Here is an 18,558-nt window from a genome sequence, read left to right as displayed (position 1 = left end):
GATGCGGGACTCGATCCTGGGACTCCAGGATCATGACCTGAGCCGAAGGCAGTTGCTCAACCAACTGAGCCACCCAGGTGCCCGGGAATTATTATTTTTGTAGGAAAATAGGAAAATACCAGCTTCTAGCAAGAAACAAAAACAACTATATATTAAACGGATGTTAGAGAACTTAATGTAATGTTTCATGTTTATTTTTATAATTCACAACTTTCTATTTTTTCATTTAGGAATAATTTTTGTTTTATTGCTTTTCTGTGTGGTGGGACGCAGGGGTCCATGCACACTATCGCGGCTACTCATAGGGACTGTGGGCGATCTTATTTAAAGATATTTTGTCAGAACGTCTGAGATACTTGCCAGAACAGTTTGAAGTGTTTTAGAAACAATCTTCTTTATTTCGGTTACATGCTAGATAAATAAAAGTCTATAATGTATGTTATAAATAACGCGCTTATTTAGTAAAATTAACGTTGCACTGCACGGCATGCCCTTTACCTTTACAGTTCGATGGCACTTGGATGACGAGGCGTTCCTGCCACGGGAATCAGCTGCTGCCTGTGCTATCAGTCTCCGACAGTGGTTCTGTTAATTATTTTGCCAGAGTGTCTGAGGCAGATAGCAATCTCTCCAAAAGAGCAGACAGATTTAAAGAGGCAGAATTAATTAAAATTGATTCACACATTCTGTCACGTATAGGTCTGCTGGGAGCCTTTCTTTCTTATACCCCTCCCCATTCTGTGATGTTGTGCCACACGGTACAGGTGGGAATCCCTACCAGGGGATACTAATTATGGAGCTTGAATGGGATTAGCCACAGTGACTGGCACCGTAATGCATGAAAGGATTTTAAAATTTACTTCATTTAAGGGATTTCATGAGGGACCAATTCTTTCTTCTAACTTTTATAAGTGGTTATTGAGAAGTTGACAAACCTGAAAATCCAAGGTCACCAAGGATTATTGGAAAACTTACAAATGAATTACACATTTTAGTAGTTAATTGTTCAAAACCATATGCTTTAAAAAGACATGAAGTACTGGAAAGAAAGATAATGGAAGTGGATCAGTGTATATTATTATTTTTAATAAAGGAATGGGTATTATAGAATTTATACCTGAACATAGGAAAATAGCGAATAAGAAAATAACTTAATAGTCACATAAATTTTTTATACTATATGTAACTAACCATTACCAATTTATATCAAAAAATGAAGCAATATTACCCTGACGCAAAACAATCTAATCCTGAACACCATGGGTTATGTTTTCTTCACTAAGGAAATAGTTGATATAAATTCTAAGCTGCTGTAACAACAGCAACAAAAAAACCAAAACAGTTAAGCAAGATAAATACTTTCTGACATGTCTCCGGTTTGAAGATATCAACAGTGTAAATATAATCTTTGGTATAGCCGTTCAGAAGAGTGTGTTGCAGGGCTGATAGGGTGCCATCTTCAGGGCAGCTATTATCTACGAGCCCAGATCCTATTTTCACATCTGCAGGGAGGAGAAAATTTACATGTGGGAATATTACCTCCAGGAAGGCAGGCGGCATGCTTTCTTGCTTTTCAGAGCTGGACCCTAACCTTGTACATATCACCTTTGTTCATATACCATTCACCAGCCATTAGCCACGTGCTGCTGCCCAGCTAAATGCCCATTTTGATGGAGGAAGCAGAGGATGGATATCAGAGAACAGATAGCATCCATAGGAAATGAAAAAAATAAAAAATGAAAGGAACAATTAAAATCAACAAGTTGAAAGACTTCATAATGGCCTGAGTTTTCTTTGTATTTCTCATGATTTCGCATTTTATATATTAAGTATCCTCATAAGAGTTAAAATTTAATATGGAATATAAATCATGATTTGGATAACAAAATAAGTCCTGTGAAATATTTTTACATATTAAAAGATGTTGAAAATAATATTTTAGATAATATATAAAATAAGTATAGGAAGACATAAGGAATGGAATAGAGAATTAACTTAATTATTATATTTATCTTTTCAAATATTCTTTATTCCAAAAGTTGACTTCAATGTGTCATTCCTTATAATCGAATGAAGGTTTCTAAAGAGAATATATGCCTCCCTGAATGTTACAAATATAATGTGTAACAGTGTTATTACTATACACATAATAGTGTTTTAATCACTATTTGCTATTGTAACATGTGCTTATTCTTTTAAGAAACATGTCTAAACCGCTGAACATGTGTGAAAATTCTGTTAGGAGCTTTGAGTAGTACACAAGGAAGTAAGACAGGACCCATTACTTCAGGGTACTTAAAAATCTGTCATTTTAAATTAAGGGATTTTTCAGGGGCACCTGGGTGGCCCAGATGGTTAAGCGTCTGCCTTCGGCTCAGGTCATGATCCCAGGGTCCTGGGATCGAGACTCACATCGGGCTCCTGGTCAGCGAGGAGCCTGCTTCTCCCTCTCCCTCTGCCTCTCTCCCTGCTCATGCTTTCTCTCTCTCTCTCTGTATCTCTGTGTCTCAAATGAATAAAAAAAAAAATCTTAAAAAAAAAAAAAAAAAAAAAAAAAAAGGATTTTTCAGATCAGCATCAAGTTTTATTAAGGAAGTATTAGTGGAATTATTTAGTTCAAGAAATACAATTTTTTTTTTTTTTTTTTTTTTAAAGATTTTATTTATTTATTTGACAGATAGATACATAGCGAGAGAGGGAACACAAGCAGGGGGAGTGGGAGAGGGAGAAGCAGGTTTCCTGCCGAGCAGGGAGCCCGATGCGGGGCTCGATCCCAGGACCCTGGGATCATGACCTGAGCCGAAGGCAGACGCTTAACGACTGAGCCACCCAGGCGCCCCCTCAAGAAATACAATTCTAATGGAAACAAAGATGTACTATTACCTCATAGATAAAACTTCTGTCCTTTCTTGCAGTTCTAACTTGCTTATCCAAAGATGTAGCGTAACAATTTAGAGCAAATTAAATGAGTGTTATCCTCTTTGATAATGTTTGTAGGCTACATGTGAACAAGTATATACCCCAAAAATGAAAGTAAAAAAATAAAACAAATCAATACCTTAGAAATATAATCTTACTGAATTTCCTATACATATGGATAATCACAGTTTAAAAATACAAACCTTGGGGGACTCATGGGTGGCTCAGTCAGTTAAGCATAAGCCTTTGGCTCAGGTCCTGAGGTCCTGGGATCGAGTTCTGCATCGGACTCCCTGCTCAGCAGGGAGCATGCTTCTCCCTCTGCTTGCTGCTCCCCCTGCTTGTGCTCTCTCTCTCTCTCTGACAAATAAATAAGTAAATAAGTAAAATCTTTAAACTACATATATAAACCTTGAGAGTATCCTATGTTTGATACAAAAGGGGAACAATGTCAACAATGCTCTGAATTAAAAAAAAAATGTTTCTAACAAAAGTGGTTTATTGCATAAATTAATATATATTGGCTTTATTTTTTAAATTTTAATTGGATTTAATATAATATATTTGGAATAAAAAGCATTGAATTATAATGGGATTTTTTTTTTTTTTTTTTTTTTTAAATAGCCATGATTCAGAGGATGGTAAACTTTGCATTTATACCTCCTTGCAAATTGGGGCACTGTACTGAAAAACAGATGTGGAGTAAGTGTTTGTTAGCTTTTCTTCAAAGTAGTATTGTTTGGGGAAATTTATATTTCCATATGTACCCCTGACTTTGTTTATTTCTGGCGCAAAGAAAATTGATAGCTCTCTCTTCAAAGTAACCTGATGTGGAGACAGGAAAATAAGAACAGATTAGTTGCTCTTCAGTATGGCACTTTGGGGGTAAAATGTAGAGTTTTGCAGTGGAATCAATTCTAGCTACAGAAATACATGATTTGTAGGTATAGGAATCTATCATTTGTTGCTGTAGGAATATATGATAGCCGATTTTTCAAATTTCCTCATTATTTTCATTTATACCACTTTTAATCATATAAAAACATATTCCTTGATTTATAACTGGTTAATAAATTGAAACCACCTAGAAGTAATAATTGCTTATTTTTCACACGTCTTCTATTCCATAGCACACATGTATATCAAGTCACATTGGTTTCATAAAGTTAAATATTAGCATTGAGAAGAGGAGGACAGTGCCTTTGTGATTTTGGTCTTCTGAGCAAATAATGCCAGGATGACTGATGTAGTTTGAAGCTGTCAGACTCGGGGGCAGAGAGGGAGAAGCAGTGTTTAGTAACATTGTGGAATTCATTTTACTTTTTGCCTCCCACCTTCTTTCCACCCCACACTCAATAACTTGAGAATATGACTTCCCCGATGCAAACTGGATCAAGAACAAAGAATGCCCAACATCACTCAGATTCACTAAATTGGGATGACTCTATAGCAGAAAGCTTCTTTCCAATATCTGGAAAACTATACTCCATACCCAAATAAAAATGTTACTCTTTAATTTATTCTGTTTCAAATCATTTTTTTCATGGCACTATGCTATGAAATCATTTTTTTAATCCCCATCACCTACTTAGCCCATCCCGCCCCACCTCCCTTCTCTAAAATTAAGAATCTGTTTCTTGGTTTGTCTGTCTGTCTGCTTTTCTGTCTGTCTCTCCCCCTCTCTTATCTTTTCGCTTTTCTTGTTTGTTTGTTTTTTTTAATTCCACATATGAGTGAAATCATATAATGTTTGTCTTTCTCTGATCAACTTATTTCACTTAGCCATTATACTCTCTAGCTCCATCCATGCCGTTGCAAATGGCAAGGTTGCATTCTTTTTAATGGCTGAATAATATTCCATTGTGGGGTGTGAGTGTGTGTGTGTGTGTTTGTGTGTGTGTATCACATCTTCTTTATCCATTCATCAGTCAGTGGACACTTGGGCTGCTTCCATATCATGGCTATTGTAAATAATGCTTCTATAAACATAGGGGTGCATGTATTCATTTGAATTAATGTTCTTGTATTCTTTGGGTAAATATCTAGTAGTGTGATTGCTGGATTTTAAGGTAGTTCTATTTTTAACTTTATCTTTTAATCATAAAATATGTTTAAATTTTCTAGTTTAAAATATAACAACATTCTTATGAAATATTTGTAATTATTCTGATGATAGAACCATAACATTGCTATAGTCTTTGTCCCTTTACCATGTGAGAATATTACTGAGAAAGAAAATATTTGATTAACTAAGGAAGAAATTATTTTACATATTTTATGAAAGTATTTAGTCCTGATTTCTACTATTATTATTTTTTAATTATAAAGAAGACTATCAACATTGGATCATTTATTTTCTTAATGTTGAAGTGTGCCTTAAAGGTTACTATTTCAATAATTCATGTTCTTTTTTAGTGCTCATATTAGTTTTCTATTTGCTACTGTAACAAATTACCATAAATTTAGTAACTTAAACCAATGCAAATTATATATTTTTATAGCTCTGCAGGTTGAAAAATTGCTGTGGGTCTCACTGGGTGAAAACTAAGGTGTTGGCAGGGCTGTTTTCCTTCTGGGGGTTCAAGAGATGAATATTTTCTTGCCTTTCCAGCTCATAGAGGCCTTCCACATTCCTGGGTTCATGGCCTCTTCCTTCATCTTCCAAGACAGAAATCTTTCACGCTTCAGTCCCACCTCCATCCTTACATCTTTTTCTCTGGCTTTCCTTTTCTGCCTCACTGTTCCACTTTTAAGGCCCTTGTGATTAGATTGGTTTGACCAGATAATTTAAGATAATCACTCCATTATGAAGTCCTTAACTTGATCAAGTATATCAAAGTGCCAGGAAAAGTACATTCAATGCATATCTTCAATTTATCAATCAAAAGAGAATTTTGAAGGTTTTATATTTTTAACTTCAATAATATGACTAAAAAGTCTTGGATATTATATCTGAAGCCAGTATTTTTTTTACAAATTGCATAATGGCAAAATAAAATAACTACTATTAATAATAAGGTACAGTGTATATGTTAGAATTATAATGGAATAAAGTATTTACTGCCCTTTTCTTCATAAAAGGAAATTCCTTCAGCACCTTTCATTTATAGATAAAATAGTACTAAGTTGGTACCATTATTTTTCCAAATTACAAATGGAGAAGCGGAGATTGAGAACAGTTAACCTACTTGACCACATTAATAATGGTGAATTAAGAATTATGTCTATATTTGCAAATTAGATGTTCTTGATATCGCTTCAGATATATATAATGTTGTATTTCTTCATACACTTTTCAACCTTTCAGCATAAGTATGCTTTTTTTTGCTCATTGTTTTAAAAAAGTTAAAGATTGGAAAAGAATATTATCATAGTACAAAACTTAAACTGTAGCCCAGTTAGAATTTGCTGAAAACCTCAGAATTTATCATAATCTTCATGTATTAGCCTCATAAAGTTGAACAATTTATAGCTGATAAGTTCTCTGTAACCTATCAGTTACAGGGAGTTAACATAGAAAAGCACTAGTGCTCCCAAACATACATACATAAAAACTAGTAAATGTAATAATGGGAGGAATAAGTATCTATGATGAAATGATAATAAAAAGCTGTACTGGTGAACTTTGATTTTAAATTTGTCACACATTAAATATTTTGTGACTGAAACTAGTAACCATAAAAGTGGAATGGGTATAACTAAGTGATTATAAGGAACATATAACACAAAAGACACTAGAAAACAGTACGAAATACCTACCTTAGATTCCAATTTGCTTGTTCTTCCAGACAGGTCTAACTTCAAACCTCGTGTTTTCTGATAGAGATTATTCTCTATCTAACACAGGAAAACATGTGAGAGCGTAAGGGGTATTTATATTCACAACATTGAGAGGAGTCCTCTGGGCCCTGTTTAACCTCCTGCTCTCTGCAGCTAATATTAGAGGGTCTCAAGTAGGAGGACAAGATTTAAATATTCATGTAGATATATAACTTACCAGTACAAACTCCTAATCAGTGTCTTTGGCTTTTCTGTCTTCTCTCCTTGCAGCCATTTTCCACATGGCGGGCAAGCTTGTGCAGCCGCCGTGACCTATGTGCCCTCCACCTCTGTGTCCTTCTCCCTCCCTCCTCATGCCCTCGATGATTCCCCTCCTTCAGGGCTCGCCTTAGACTCCTACCACCTGGATTCCAGAATCCTTGTTCTGCCCACCATCTGGATTACTCACCATCCTGTGCTGTTCTTGACTCTTGACTTGTCTAAATCCCCATCTAGTGTGTAATCTCTGTGAATCCAGAGACACTGTTTTCAGTAGTTATTCTAGTTTCTAGAACAATCTACAACAAATATTCACTTAGTAAACACACGGACACCCTCTTTTGTTGACTGGTAACAGTGTAATGGCTTTATTAGTCAAATTTCTAAAAATGTTCACATTGTTTGCTGTTTTTTTTTTTTTTTTTTTTTTTACTGATTCAGTTGCTTCCATTAGATAGTTTTCAGTATTTTGGTTTGGTAATGGATGGTTGCTAGGTTATTTCTGTCATTGAGATTACCAAGTCATATTCAGTGCTTTTGACCTTAAATAGTCAATCTGGATGATTATGTTTGAATTAGGCCTCACAAGCCTAAGGACTGCTTAATAATATACTTGAAGTTTATAAAAAGAATGTATGGATGATGGTAAACAGCTGTTCCTCCTTTTCGCTAAGAGGAAAAAATGAGAAAATAGGCATAATAATTGCAACAGACAGGATTCAAGATAGATAATAGGGACTTTGATTTCTGTGGTCTTTTGTTAGCAAAATAAATTTTGCTAAGAGAATAGTAATATTTCTTAGAGTTAAAATTTAGAGGACAGAAACAGAATTAATCCAGGATACTTATCTTCTGTTCAACTACAAAAATATATATTTCAGCTATTTCTCTTTCTACTCCTTCTGTGTCAATTTTACTCCTGTACTCTGCGTTATGCTTCTCATAGCAATTGGCTCCTTCACTTCCTGTACTTCCAATTGCTCAGCACATAATGTCAAAAAATACTTATTTTTCTTTTGCAGCATATTAGGTCATCTCCCTGATGCAAATGTTCTAATGCTTTTGTTTTTTTTTTTTATTGTTATGTTAATCCCCATACATTACATCATTAGTTTTAGATATAGTGTTCCATGATTCATTGTTTGTGCATAACACCCAGTGCTCCATGCAGAACGTGCCCTCCTCAATACCCATCACCAGGCTAACCCATCCTCCCAACCCCCTCCCCTCTAGAACCCTCAGTTTGTTTTTCAGAGTCCATCGTCTCTCATTAATAAAATCCAGACTCCTCACAAAGGCCCATAAGACTCAATGGGATCTTCTCTTTATTTCACCAACTCATCTCGTACCTTACTCCTTCACTCCATATATTCAACCCATTGAATTTCTTTCTCTTCCTTGAATGTATCAAGCTTGTTCATATCTCAGAGTCTTTGTAATTGATATTTATTCTGCCTGAATGTGCCAGGTCTTAACACTCCTGGCTCTTTCTTGTCATTCTGATCTTTGCCAAAACATCACCTCTTCACGAGACACTTTATGCCCATTTTATTCTAGCTCAGGCTGCCTTCCTCTGTATCCATCCCTATTAACTTCTTTGTTTATCTTCTCCACAGAAATTAACACTATACAAAATCATTAGGTGTTTAGGTGTTTGTGTGTTTATTGTTTTCTTTGTCTGTCTCCTTCAGGAAAATGTGCTCTCCAGGAGAGACACCTTGTTTGTTTTCTTTACTCCTGCATCCCTAAGACCTAAAACAAAGAGCAGGCATAGCTTAATAAATGACACATGTGGAAATTCTCATGTTTAGAATACCAATGGATTCGAGAAAGATATACAGAAGAAAAAGGCATAATGTTTCATGAAAATCATTGTTAATACAGCTTTTATACTTTTTGGTTTCTTTGGAAGTCTAATTATTGAAGTCACTCTACTATTAATTTAGTACATGGTACATTAAGTTTTTTTTTTTTTTTTTTTTTTTTACCTGTAATGTTCTATATTAACAAATATTAGAAGAATCTCCATGGGTATTTGACTGCAAACATTTTCTCTAATGGGACTACCCATGGAGAAAATTTTATAAATTTATGCCTAAAACAATATTAATTATACCTGCCGTGAAGCAAAAACAAAATAAATAGCAGCTGTTGCTGTAATATAATACATTTAGTTTTTAATAGCTAGTACTAGGTTTGCTGCTTTTTCTTTTGAACATCTCTAAGTGGAAATGATAGCAATTAACTTAAACTATACAGCATCTGTGAGCTGACTTGGTTTAGTCTTGTAGCTGATCGCTTTTCCAAAAAAATAGAGTCTAGCATCTGCCGGCCAACAGGGTAGAGAAAACTGTCCAAGTGGATTTCTATGTACCAATACTCTTGGAGCAGTGGTTATGAAATGTTTATGTACAGATAATGACACTTTATTATCCCACAGACATTAACTGTGTATAGTAGTATCTTATCATAAGTGTTTTGAATAATATATGACCAAAATATTACTGGGAAGTGTCATAAGATTACTGGTTGTGTTTTGCTAGCTGGCAACATACCCAAACCAAATAACTTCAGAATTGTCAGTGAGCACAGGACACTGGTTTGGCAGCAAATATATTTGAATGATCAAGTGAAACTGCTTGCAAACACCTTCCAGATGGGTATAGGAAACATTAATATTCTATGCTATTGTTCTGTTCTATTTTAAGAATGATGATAAATTTTCCAGAGGTAACAGCTAACTTTATCTATAAAATAACAATTTATATGGCATTTAGAGAAGTGATGTTAGTTAACTTAATATGTGAAAATAACCATGAATATAAAAGACTCCTAGCAGTATGTTGACATGACAAAAAGAGACCAACTGAGACCATGTATTCTGGGGAGACAAAAATAAATTACTTTGAAGACTTCATACATCTTAGTCATGATGTAATGATTTTATCTTTGTGCATTTCCATGCCACTCAAATATTCTCAAAAGGAGACCACGAGGCTCTCTTGATCTATAAGCATTCTTAGATGAGTGCTATCTTCAAGAAAATATATTTCCTTCTCTCTTACTTCCTCTTTGAGCTATGACCCAAATTTTCCATTTTATGCAAATTAAACCATTTGTCTCTACATCCTTCTCCAATTTTAATACATTAACTATTCTCAGCACCTCAAGTCATTTATTATCCCAACTTTCTGAAATTCAAGGTTCTTTTATTTTATTAAAATATTTTATTTATTTATATTAGAGAGATAGGGAGAGAGAGAGAGAGTGCACAAGCAAGGGGACAGACAGAGGGGGAGGAGCAGACCTCCAATGAGCAGGGAGCCCAACGTGGGACTTGAACCCAGGACCCCGGGATCATGACATGAGCGCAAGGCAGACACTTAACTGACTGACCCACTCACGCACCCCCAAAGGTTTATTTTAAATGTTTAGCTTTTATTTCAGAGTTATAAGCCTATCCCCATGTTTTCTCTCCCTACTTTTTTTGAGTATATACTTTCCTAACATTAAATATCAACTAAATGTTAACTACCCTATATGTATATACTCAGTTGAGACCTTTCTTCTGTGCTGCGGGGTGTCCTATCCATCCAGGTGTCAAATGGTTTTACCTTCACATCTTGCAGGTACCTTCACTATTGTTTTGTTGAAAACCTAACTCTTTCTTCCCATACTTTCCCAATCGACTTCGCACCCTGAATTCTGTACTTTAATTGTATCATCAGTATTCCTGATTGGACACTCTAGTATATTTTACATTATTCCATCTCTTACACTGCCCCAGATAGATTAGTCATGAACTCCTTCTCATTCTGACCTAGAAATACCTATTTGGATGTTGGCTGTTTTCTGTATCCCCATTACCATACCTTGTGGCTTGTATTTTTTTTTTTTTTTTTAAGATTCTATTTTTAAGTAACCTCTGCACCCAACATGGGGATCAAACTTACAACCCCTGAGATCAAGAGTAGCACACTCCACTGACTGAGCCAGCCAGGCGTCCCTATTTTTTTTTTTTTTAATCCTTTTGTTTTATTCCATTGTTCTTGCCTTAATTAGGTTATCATATCCTCTTATCGGGACTGCTGCCTTGTTTTTCTAATTGGATTCTTTGACCATTGATCTTGCCTATCCAATCCAGTTACTTTTGTGATAGAGAAAGTAGATAAAGTTATAGCCACAGTTTAAAGACTTCAAATGGCTTGGAATTTTCCATAGTACAAAGCCCAATTTCCTTTACATGGTATTGAGGACCCTCCATAATTTGAACACAGTTCTCGTTTTCAGTGTTAGCTCCTGTGGTTCTCCATGTTCCAGCCCCAGTTTAAATAGTGCTTTTCTATAGTTGCTTTCCTAATCTCTGCAGGGAAAAAAAAAAATCCACGTGCTTCCACAACTTAAATACATCTATTATAATATTTAAATATGTAGTTATAACACAGCATACATTTTTCTCCATAGGAAAAATGTGTGCAGTAGGTTAAGAATGATGGTTTACCAGAGGGATATGTCCAAGACATAAAATGGTTAAAGAGGATGTGGTGAATGAAAGAGTGAGAAATTGATAATTCTTATGAATTGGGGAATTGCATGCATATTTAAGTGAGTATATGTGTGTGTTTATGAAACTCAAAAATAATGGTACATAACATAATGATTAAGCAGTATTTGTAGTAGGATGCATACATATGGTAGGATAGAAGTATGCATTTCTGAACAAGTATCAGGTAGAGAGGCTACGTCTCAGTACTCATTTTCATAGTCTACCAGAATTCAGTTTTGCCTTTTGTTTCATGAAGTAATCACCCTAAATGTATGTAAAAAAAAAAAAAAAATGTTTATGACATATACAATAGATATTTAAAATCCTTGCCTTCCCCAGTTGGATTTCCTGGGGTACTAGATGTACTCTACTCATACTAGTAATACCAATTTGATCAACTTAAAAATATATACATTATCTTGTCTCTATGTAGTAAATCTGTAACATTTCTTCCTCCATTTTATAATCTGGCCCCTATTTTAGCATTTGGATCTTTAAGACCATTAAATCATTCACTCTAAACTAAAGAGAACTTTGGGAAATATCTAATATTCCAATTACGTTATTTTACACTTCCATCAAAACATAAAATGCTGCACCAGCTTTGCAAAACATTCATTAGGCATTCTGTGAATCAAAGAGGTTCAAGACAATAGGAAATTTTCTGACAGCACCATATGTCCCTTTCCAGTCTCGTTTCTCACGTGATTTTCAGACGTGTTTCTCACTGAACCCCATTACCTGAAAGTGCTAGGCCCTCATGCCTCTGTGCCCTGGATTATGCTATTGCTTCTGACTATACTGTCTACCTCCTAGCAAATTACAGCTCAATGCCAGTGTATCAGTTGTCTGCTCTAACACACCCACCAGAGCCAAATACTGCACTGTTAACTATTCCTTGCAAGTGTCTGAAAAGAGTTCTGCTTAAAACCCAAGTCAGTAAATGGCCTTGCCTTCCCATATCAGGTGCCTTCACCACAGTCATTCTGTACAATACCTCTTTGTGTCTGCCTCCCAAACCAGTGGATTCCAGATACTGTGGCTCAAGCACATAGAACCTTGTATGAAGGCAATCCATAATTGATGAACTGAAGTCAAAGCGCCCCTAAAAACTAAATCCTTGAGAGAGATTATTTTTGTTTTCTTACATTCTTACATTATATCCCCATCACAGCATTTCTTGAGAAAACGTTTGGTGGGAGGCACCTATTGACTGTGAATTTAATATTAAAATTTACCACATCATTAAAATATCTGCAGTGTCTACTAATATTTCTCTAGAATTTCATTTCTGTATCTATAATACTCAATGTTGAGTCTTTCATATATTCTAAAAACAGGTTGCTTTTGATCTTAAAAGTGTGCTTTTTCTCCCTTTGAATTATAAAAGATAGCCCAAGCCTTTCATTAAGTGTCTGGAAATAGTGTCCGAAAGAAAACAAAATGCATCTTTATTTCCATTCACACAATATTCCATACTGAGCAGGTGAAGGTTATGAGGCCTTGCTTTTATCTTGAGCTTTTTTTTTTTTTTTTTTTTTTCCTCCTCCACTCAGGTCTCACAAAAGTTTTACTTGGGTTCTCATTTTCTGTGCCGCCAGTGTTATCTATATTTTGGGAGCACTTTGCTGTATCCAATCTACCCATTTGTCTCGTGTATTCCATCATCTTCTTTTATACAGAGCCACTTCCAGCCCTGAAAGTGTCTGAGCACTCTCTCCGATATTTCACTTAAAACAGCATGACACTGGAAATCAATTTGTCCGGTTATATAGAGAAAATAGAACTTATGCTCATCAGCACATTTGTCCATTTTCTTAAAAAAAAAAAAAATCTTTATTTGTGTCTTGTGGTTTAGCTTTATACACATATTATTTGAAGACATTTAAAAAATAGTTTGTTCCTTGAAAATGTTTTAAACATTTATTTCTCCTAAACCATCCCAATGGCAAGGATCTTCACTTTGGCATTTCATCAGTTTTGCTCTAAGTGATTATAGCAGATGGGTGTTTTTTATGGGAAACTGTTCTCTTCTAATTTATCTAGATGGAGACAAAAGCTTCTGAATTACCAGAATACAAGAATTTGGAAAATGTGAACATATCCTACTGCCACAGGTTGTTACAACTTTCTTACTGAATTAATTTTGAAAAATAAAACCATAATTAATAAGAAATTATTGATTCTATTCCATTACAAGGCAAAGTTAGAAACACTTGGAATCATAAATTATTTGAGTCACCTCTTTTGTAACACTCTTATGGAAGAGTAAGAGGACTAAAAATTTTGAAGCCCCAAGAACTCTATATGAGACTTCAGTTATAATTGAACTGCTTATAATACCCATTTGAGCACAGTATTAATTTATTTGGACATTTGCTTTGAATGCTTAAATATCACCATAATTCTGACAATCACAAGTTATCAATTATGGTTAGAACCTCTCTGTAAGAGAAACTTACGATAATAGACATCTTCATTATTTTTTGTATTAATTTTTATGTGACCTTGCATTTTGAGTTTTAACTTATTCTTCCCCCGTATTTAATGTTAAAGTACACATTGCTTTAAAGATTTGGAAGCACTGAGAGACGTGGGCTAGGATATCAGAATGAAGATAGGTATCAGGAGATGAAGGTGAAATGCAAGTTAACCAATACCCCACCCTAGTTACACAATTATCACTTTTTTAAAATTTTCTATCGGGGATTCTGGTAGAACTGCATTTGGGAGGCTGCTATGTGTCTGTGTCTATCAGATAACGAATATATGCTTTTGTTTCATATAGTCATAGTCTGAGTTGTAAAAATTCTTTTTTTTTTTAAGATTTTATTTTATTTAGAGAGAGTACATGCATGAGCAGGGGGAGGGGCAGAGGGAAAGGGAGAGAATCACAAGTAGACTATGCTGAGTACGGAGCTTGATATCACAACCTTGACACCATGACTTGAGCCAAAATTGAGAGTCTGACACTTAACCAACTGAGCCACCCAGGTGCCCCATTGAGTTGTAAAAATTCTAATGTAAACATCTGAAGCTAAATTTTCATATTGAAGCTTACCATAGAATTTTATAAATGTACTTTACACAGAACTAGGTAGCATGCTGATTTGATATATTGCCTTATGATACTGGGTTAAAAGATGTATAATAAGTAACAATTTAATCCATTGCAGTGACAGGTATTAGAAATTAAATGAAGAAGAGTAGATAAACATAATACTTATGTTTATTAAATTTCCAAACAATAATGTGTGGCTTTAAATATATGCAGTCCCCTGAAACAAGTTGGCATGAATAGATACATGTACACCTGTAATGTTTAACTGTTCTTGCTGATGGTTTTCCAAATCACAACACTAGATTCTCTGCTTTGGCAAAATTGACAACATATCCATATTTACACCATTTTTGACAAATCTCTGCTAAATCAGGTCTACACATAGGAAAAGAGTGGTATTTGCTCTGTCTTCCTTATGTCACTTTTTAGCACTACTCATTAGTAGAAAAGGAAGTTGACCTTATTTATTTTTAAATTGTTGCTATTGTTGTGGCATTTGGTGGAGTGATAATTGGATATCTCTAAATAGCCTCTGAAGACCAATTAACAAAAGGAAGATATGCAGTGTGCCAGTCTGTGTTTCAATTAATTGTCTACTTTAAGTGATACTAGGTAAAAATAAAACTTCCATATATGCAAATTGTCCATGCTGTATTCTTACATTATACTTTGGAAAATCTGCTAAAATGTTTTCTTTCATTTGGCAGATGAACCAATTATTATATTTCACACTTGGGTCAAATATTTTATTTCACACACTGTAAATATTTTTGACCTTTTAAATTGCTGTGTCTTTATAAGAATACAGCTTTGTTGCTAGAACAACAAATTAAACACTATTTTAAATTGTATGACTTTGACGGTCCTAGGTGAAAAAATGTAATTTTGAAAACAGATCTTCACACATAGATGTTTACCTTTAACACAATTACAGTTAAAAGCATCCCAATTCAGTGCTTATTTATTAGTTTGCTTAACTCTTCATCTGAAAACTTGATATAAAGATGCTAATTTTTATCTATGGAAGAACAATGAAGAGATATTTGAATAAGAATGACATGACATTTGCGACATGATTAAGTGAACACACTGTAAAGCAAGAATAAAGTTTCATTCCAGGGTAAGTATAGGTAGGTCAAAGATGGGTCAATAATTCTAGAAGAAGACCTAATATTTAGATATATTTAATATTAGAATATATACATATAGTTAGCTATGCAGTAGTTAATTACTATGTTAACTATGTTCTAGGTTCTTTTCAAGTTTTCCTCACACATAGATGAACTTATTTTTAGTACCAACCCCATCAGGTATGTACTATTATCCCGGTTTATAGATGACACAGAGACCAAGTATCTTTGAGCTTTCCTGGGGTCACACAGGTAGTAAGTAGCAGAACACGTTTTTTAACCCTGCAAACTTCAACATTATGGTAAAAGGGACATTTCAAGTCCATGATAAAAAATGGCCAAATTAATAAACGTTTTTTAGTGGATTGCCAGATTGTTTGGAAAAACAGAAGTTAAATGCTTACCTGATAGCATGTGCAGAGATAGATGCTTAAGATTTAAACATAAAAACAAAACTAGGGATAGCTATCTATAAAGTTTGTGGGAGAGGCATGTCTTTTAAGGTGATACACTAGTAGTACCTTTAAATTATAAAACGTTCTTAGATGTCAGGAAAAAGAAAGGTTTCTCAATAGAACAATGGGCTAAAAAGTATAAAAAGATGAATTTTTAATTACCAATTAGAAATAACAACCAAATTCAAATTAATGAATATTTTTAATGATAAAACTGGATTTGTGAATTTTAATTAAAAGCATTAGCCAGGATTTGATGACAGGGGGTCTGTTCTATAATACTGGTGTGATTCAAGGCAGTATATATTCTGGTAAGGCAATTTGTCATTCTAATGTCAAAACTATTAAAAAATACGCACACACTTTGAATCATAAATTCTACTTCTAAGGAAGTATTACAAATACATTTCACATAAGGGAAGGTCTAACAGTAGAAACCTGACTTAATAAACTCCCGAACGTGACATACCATGTAAGAAATTCTTCAGGCAGTCAGAGACCGTTACAAGTCAGCTATGGTTAGTGTGAAATAATGTCAGCTATTAAAGGGTTTGATTGCTTTAATACAGATACTGTATTTTTTCATGAGGTAGAGATAAAAATCACTGTAACGGAGAAGGACTTTAAAAATATCTTGCTGACTTTTATATGTTAATATATACTTAATATATAAAATATAATAAAGTTAATATTTTAATATGTAACTACTATGGGCCATAAGTAAAATAATCAGTATAATGTTTAATGTATAATTATCTTTAATAATTTATCTCCCCCCAAATATTAACCTGAACACACAGTCTTTGAAATAAGAATGCTAAAAATCTAGATGAGTGCAACCCAAAGAGAATAGCATTTTGTGTTAAGATATTAACATTCAAGGAGACAAATGTATCTGATCATTTTTGCATCATTTTTGTTACAATTTGTTATGCCAATACTTCCACCACCCAAGAATATTCTCTCATAAGATTGTGTGCCTAATAGGAACAGAACCAACAGAATGTATTTATATAGAGAGACCTATATATTTACAAACATACATATATATATACACACACATTTATACATATGTATCTAATACCTCTATAGATCTCTATGTCTCTATTTTACATAGAGAGATATAGATAGATACAGATGGATAGATAGATAGATAAATAGAAAGAGATATAGTATAAGGAATTGGCTCATGTGATTATGGAGGCTGACAAGATCTTCATGGTGAGTCAACAAACTGGAAACCTACGGTCTAATGTGTAGTTCTAGTTTGAGTCTGAAGGCCTGAGAACCAGGGGAACTGATGTCATGGTTCCAGTCAGAAGGCCTGCTAGCTCAAGACCCAGGAAGAGCTTATGTTTCAGTTCAAAAGCAGGCAGGAGAAATTCTCTTATTCAGCAGAGGATTAGCCTCTTTGTCCTGTTGAGACCATCAACTGATTAGGTGATACCCACCCACATTGGGGAGAACAATATGCTTTACTCAGTCTACATATTTAAAACTTCATCTCAGCCTAAAATATCGTCACCCAAATACCCAGAAGAATATTTGACCAAGTATCTGGGCACTCTGTGGCCCAGTCAAATTGACACATAAAATCACCCATCTCATAAAAGAATGAGAATGTGTGTGTACCAGTGTATATATATAGAGGTGTATGTGTATAATATGTATATGTAAAATAATATATACCATAATATGTAAGGTGGCATAAAATATGCAAATGTCATTTTAAAATTGGACAATAGATTTTAATATGTCCATTAATATGCCTGTGTTTTTTAGTTTGAGCTGCCTGCTGTTGGTTTGATAGTTCCTTCATTTTAATGTCCACAGTAGAGAATGAAGATTTCCTGAGTAGAGAAATTTTTACCAGTTATCTGTTTGACCATCCTCTATAGAGAAATGTCTGAGGAATCCATTTCTTATTTATTCTTTCTTGGGGACCTTTACACAGCCTTTCCGAAGATCAGGCCCACTCTGATTCTTTATTAGCTTGCTTTCTTTAGAGCAAGCCATGTGGACTCTTGCTTTTTTTTTTTTTTTTTTGGTACTATTCCACCTTGGTTTTCTTACTCCTTATGACAGAGGGCAGAGCACACTCCAACCCCTCAGGTTCTTAGAACCTTTGTCACACTGAAGGTAAACCTCTTGTTTTTGCTGCTGTTGTTTTTGTTGTTAAGATTCCTAGTTTGTCTTCAGTCAAAATAATGACATCTTATATGGAAGTCTTTGTGGGTGACTCCCTGATATCCATTCCAACTTAAGTCATGGTAAGCTCATGCATCTGCTAAGAATTGGCGTAGGACCGAATCTTTGGCCCAATGATGACAAGTGTGGTGTAGAAGGAAGAGTGTTTAGAGATCTGTGGGACAGGGTCACAGCTCCCATGAAGGAGATACATGAAAGTGT

The 18,558-nt window shown here is 34.6% G+C and overlaps 1 protein-coding gene and 1 pseudogene across 5 annotated transcripts in view; one reads left to right on the top strand and one right to left on the bottom strand.

The window, feature by feature from the left end:
* Window positions 1–18,558, top strand: part of CDH12 (cadherin 12) — a 1,003,710-nt gene that overhangs the window by 116,754 nt on the left and 868,398 nt on the right. The gene's annotated exons all lie outside the window — the stretch shown is intronic.
* Window positions 1–18,558, bottom strand: part of LOC116639057 — a 63,279-nt pseudogene that overhangs the window by 21,123 nt on the left and 23,598 nt on the right.

This window comes from Phoca vitulina, unplaced genomic scaffold (genome assembly GCF_004348235.1).
Source record: "Phoca vitulina isolate PV1807 unplaced genomic scaffold, GSC_HSeal_1.0 scaffold17, whole genome shotgun sequence".
Classification (NCBI taxonomy): Eukaryota; Metazoa; Chordata; class Mammalia; order Carnivora; family Phocidae; genus Phoca; species Phoca vitulina.
Note: the sequence above shows the minus strand (reverse complement) of the source record. Positions and strands in the feature narration are given on the sequence as shown.